Below are 6,000 nucleotides of genomic sequence, written 5' to 3'. Positions count from 1 at the left end.
TATATATATATATATATATATATATATATATATATATATATATATATTTATTTATTACTTCTTAGGGAATTTCATGCATCTTGATCATATTTACTCCTGTTCTACCCCTAACTCTTCCTAGATCAATCTCTTCTGCCTCAAACCCCAGAAGTTACTTTGATTTTTTTTTTTTTTTTAATACACTATCTAATAGGACATGGTGCTTTCCAAAGGCGAAATAAGCCAATCCAAGCTAGATTTAAAGTATGAAAAAGGCAGGTTTGTTTGGGAACCAAGGCTCCTGGTCCAGTTCACCATCCTCTGAGGGGGGGAGGCCAGAGGTAGTTGCACCGTAACACCGTGTATGTCTCACCATAACACCCAGACTATAGCCGAGGCTTTTCAGGGATTGCAGAGGAAGGAAACCAACTGTCATCCGCAGTACGTGAGAAGCTGGTGACTCCACTTCACGGGATGGGGCAGTCCTCTGGAATCCAGGAATATGTAAGCTTTTCTGAGAGGCAAGCAGGGTTGGTGCGAGAGTGGGAAATCATGTGGAGGAGAGGGGCCACCAGAGTTCCCAAAAGTTCCCTAAACCTTAAGTGTTGACAGAAATAAAATGGAATGAAATAATGGCGATAAGACGTTGTATTATATAAATGCAGGTTTATCAGAAGTGGCAGAAGAGGAAAGGGGAGAGAGACAGAAAAGGAGGAGAAAAGAGAAGAGATTAAGAGGAGAAACAGAAAAGAGAGAGGGGGCGAGAGACAGAGAGAAGAGAAAGAAAGGGGCTGCGAAGAGGAACCAAAGTGTCTGGATTACATAGTGAAGGACCTCTAGGAGAGCGGAAGCCCTTCTGCTGCACTAGGGAATTCAGGAAAGAGAATAGGGTATGCCAGCCATGCCCTGTATCAGATAGAGACCTAACAAGTGTTATATTAAAAACGTATTAATTGGGATTGGGCCACTCAGTCAGTTGACCTCTTTATTTGGTCAATTGTGTTTCTGTCGCCGTCTTTATCTACTGAAAAAAGAAGTAAATGTCTTTGGCAAAGGGTGCAGAGATATAGTTACCTGCAAATATAAGGAAACATATTTATACTACATTTATTTTATTGACCATTGCTGTGTTTTGTTGTTATTACTGTTGGATAAGACTATTGACTGCTTTTCTCTCTGCTTGTAGAGCACCTTCCAATATACAAGAGCTTGTCCTCAAAGAGAAGGTATCCATGCCATAACCAGCCTAACAGTTCCAGTCCTGTGCCAGAAATTTGTGCTGCCTTAAGTAACAAGGAATTACATTCTTCCTCTTGACTTGAAACTAATAATGACAGTGGCAATAGAAAATATGTTACATTGTTTTAACTCATACTGTCCCCTGAGTAACAACTCAAAAGATGATCCTCTATGTGTACTACTTCCATGTGTTTTGTTAGATAGTTTATGGGATGGAAGTGACATTACTAGTTGTCACCTCAAGAGTCATAACTTCGTAATTTCAATTAATGCACATCATTTAAATGGAGCACAGGGAGTGTTATGGAAGAAGAGGGATATAAAAGGACCTCAAGCGCACAGGAGTCACATAAGGAGAGCAGGGGGAGGGGGCTGCAAAGACTGATGCATCAATCAAAACACAAAGAGAAGACCTAGACACCATGCTCAGATGTCGCCCATAAACAGCTCAATCTCTATGTGAGTACCCTAGTAGGAGGAGAAAAGACAGTCTCTGACATGAACTAGGTTGCCTGCTCCTTGATCACTTCTCCCTGCTGAGGCAACCGTGACAGAGGAAGAGGATACAAGAGGTCCTGATGGGACCTAATAGGCTAGGGTCAGACAGTCCCGGGAGGAGGACTCCCTATTGATGGACTAGGGGAGATGTACAGGGGAGGAAGAGGGAGGGAGGGTGGGACTGGAAGATGAGGAAAGGGCTACAACTGGAATACAAAGTGAATAAATTGCAAATATTCATGATAACAATTTAAAAATGTAATATTAAGTATAACTAAAAATCTAATCCCAATTATCTTTTCAAATATCCTTCATGTAACTTATTGCTTCTTCTCCCTTGCCCTCCTTCCTTCCTCCCCAGGTAAATCTCCAAATGAGTTCTTTTTTTTAACACTTCTTCTTCATAAAACTATGTTCTCCAACTCTCTTCTCCAGCGTTTTATAACCTATCAACTGTCTCCATCTCGATTTCCTAGTGTATTCAGCTCAGATATATGCTTCTTATCTCCAGGTTTTATGTTCTTCCTTTGCTACCTTACCAGATGACTCTTATAGCCAAAATATTGTTTTCTGTAAACTGAATGATAATACTAAGAACAAGAATGGTATTGTCTTACTTCTTTTTCATATCTTCAAATTATACTGAAATGTTTTTACTTATGTTATGATAATGGCCATAAAAAATAAGGTGCAGATCAAATGGAACTTTCTCAAAAGATTGTTATCTTAATCATTTATTTTTTATGACTATACAAAGACCAATCCTAATTATTACTGTGGTAAAATACTAGTAATTTTTTTATTATATTAATTTTAAAAATTATTTGTAAAATATTTTTAAATGTATCTGGAGAGAAGAGATTACATTTTGTAAATATACTAAATACAATTTAATGATTTTTAATTATGAAGGAAGAATTTTGTTTCATGGGTATTGAATCTGTATAGTTCTGCTCTTAAATACAATGTATAAAACTTCATTTGTTTATATTTAAAGTTGAAGATAATCCCTTGAAAACCCATGTGGCACTACAAGGGTACCACAGTACTTACTACTGGTTGAATGACAATGAATGAAGCACATTACCCCCATTCTCCATCCTTTGTCATATCTCTGTCAAAAATTTTCCCATACCATAGACATACTGCAAACCAATGAACCTAGACTTTATTTTAATCAATAAGTCAAATAAACACAATTTATTAGAGTTGCTGTTGTCCAGGTAGTCTAAAAACGGTTGTCTATCAAAGGAAAGCCCAAGAATCCAGGAAATTTTCAGTTTACAAAGTTGAATGTCTCAGCTGTATATGCTGGAATCCTGAAGACATAGGCTTGAATGTCAGTGAGTAAATGTACCTTCCAGGTAGAAATTCTTACCTCAAAAGATCTGAATTAGAAGTGGTTTTTCCCAATTCAAATTATTTAAGAAAAAGTCTTCACAGTTGCTCTAAGTCACTTGCTGTATAGTCAGTTCCAAATGTAATCAAGTTGTCAACCAAGACTACCGCGACCACAATTATTAGTTGGGTGGTTGTTTACTTGAATGTAAAGAAAAAGGATGACATTTGAAATGATGTTTTCTTCAGAAATACAAAAGAATAGAAGAAAAAGTTTTTAAAACAAAATTAATAATATCAGCTCCTCTTTTTTGTTATACAATGCTCCTGCATCATATTCTAAATCCTCTCCCATACCTAGGGTATTTTTAGAAAGTAGTAAAAATATCTTCAAAGGATTTTAGAAGAACCAGAGATTGGAGAGAAAAAAAAAAATCAGTGATACTACTTTAAATAAAGGAGACAGAAACCAAACACTTTTTATTATATAACCCAAAAGAAATTACAGTATCTGAAAAGAATAATATATTGGCTTTTCTCCCATTAGGACATGGTGAGTTTATTATCGTAACTTTAATAACAATTAAACCCCCATTAGGAAACTAAAAATCATTTTTTTGATTATATAAATTTTTTATGGCATTACAGAATACATTTTCTACATATTTCTTTAAAGTTGTGCTAAAACCATTAATGGAATATTGTTTGATTATGTAAATTTTTATGTCATTACAGAATAACATTTCTACATATTGCTTTGAAGTTGTGCTAAAAACCATTAATGGAATAACATAAAAGTTGATTATTTCTTGCTTGTTATTTTCAATGTTATAAATGTGTACAGCAAATCTCTGGTTTTGGCAATCTTACCTCTTTCCAATAATGAATTGTCATAGTCAATTTTTTTACCCTTAACTGTTCTAGTTAATGATGAGCATTACTACCTTCATGTTCAGCTCACTGTGTTTTCTTACTTTTAGATATTTTACAAGTCTGATTATTATAGAAGATTTTCTCTAATTAAATTTATGATGAGCTCTTAAAGACCACAACAGTTCCTTACACACAGTGAGAACCTAACAAAAATGTTTTAAATACTTCATTAATGGTAAAAGTAGCATTATTTTGCATGTTGAACAGGGTACATGATCATAAGAAACTAAGAGTGGGTAATTTATGGATAAGACAAAAATTAAGTACATGTACTTCCTAGAGATATAATAAAAAATCATTTTTCTTGGAAATTACTACGTTTATTTTTTTTGGAGTGCTTTTATATATTTGTGGCTTCAACATTAACCATTTTAAATGCAGATTAAGAACTTCTCTTATTAAAATTTATTTTTCAAAATCATCACCTTTCTAATAACCTCCATTTTTCATCTCTGTCTTCATATGGCAAATAAACATTGTCATTGACTTCTGCCCTTGCATTTGCTTTGAAACAAAGCTGAATTGTCTTGAAGGAAAGGTCTCAGGATGGCACTCATGGCAGCACTGCAGCTAACGAAATACCACCTGTCTAAAATGTTCTCTGGTCGTGTTGTTCAACTAAGTACATCTGGGTTTAAATCATAGCGATACAGTAACAAAAAGTAAGAACCGTGCACGTCATATTGTTTGACAAGGACGTGGCATTATGCGTTTAGAGTAAGCTTCTCAACTGCATAGTCTAGAAAGGGTTTATTTTAAAATGATTACATTTTCCTTTCAAATGTACCTTTTGTTCTTGAATAATGCAACCACTAATATAGGAAATCAGGGTTATTTCAATAAAGAAAATTCTGCCTTTATACAAGTCTAGAGAAGCATATTCCATTAACCTTCCTGTCCTTGCAAATCAGACTGACTTATTGTGCAGCTTCAATTAGCTTGTCAAATAAATGCATGGCCACGAAAAGTCTTTCCTTTAGTTCAGTTCTAGGAAACATGGGTGTGCCAAGAACTGCATAAGCATTATAATTTGCCTTTCTGGAAGAAATATTGAACAATGACTTTTGAAGCAACATTTGAACTGAGAATATTGTTAAAATTGAAAACAACATGAATGAATACTATATACAGTCTTGATATGAAATTTTATGTAACTTTACTACTAATATTTGTTTCATGTACTTAAGCTGAGTTTTTTTTAAATTTTTGTTTTGTGGTTATAATGTGACAACAACTAAAGTAAAAAAATATCAAAAGTAAATGTTAACATATACATAAACAATGGAAGAGAAGCAGATGCCTAATTTTTGAAATATGTAATGTATTTAGCTGCCACTTTCATAAATATTCCTAAAAAATATTTCACACTTTATGCCATATGAAGACCCTCCCCGAACCCCATGCTACTTTAAATGCAGCACTCCATTGGGAGGCAGAGGCAGGCGAAACTCTTGAGTTTGAGGCCAGCCTGGTCTACAGAATGAGTTCCAGCACAGACAAGGATACACAGAGAAACCCCATCTCAGAAAAAAAAACATAGGATAAAACTCTTTATATTTCAATAAACAACTATAAAAATAAAATTCTTCCCAAGTAAATTTTTTACAAGTGGGAAATAATGTTTAAAAACAATATAATTTGCACATTCAAAAATTACTATATGGACTCAAATTTGAAGGAACAACCGGCATCTAATTTTTGTTATATATTTATAATGAAACTACATATGAATAAATACTATGTGAATGAATAAAGAAAATTTTCCAGACATTTCCTGGAATGAGAATAATCTGTTAGTCATTTTTTGTGTGTTTGGGGTAGATATTTTTTGTTTCTCTTTTTTGTTTCTTTTATCATTATTATTATTATCATTTATTACAATGTATTCAATTTATATCCCAGTTGTGGTCTCCTCCCTCATCTCCTCCCAATCCCACCGTACATCTTTCTTTCCCACTGTGCCCCTCCCCTAGTACACTCATAGGAGAGGTCCTCCTCCCCTTATATTTGACC

Source organism: Psammomys obesus, unplaced genomic scaffold, assembly GCF_907164565.1.
Source record: "Psammomys obesus unplaced genomic scaffold, mPsaObe1.curated_primary_1811, whole genome shotgun sequence".
Classification (NCBI taxonomy): Eukaryota; Metazoa; Chordata; class Mammalia; order Rodentia; family Muridae; genus Psammomys; species Psammomys obesus.
The sequence above is the reverse complement of the archived record's forward strand: the minus strand, read 5'-3'. Positions refer to the sequence as shown.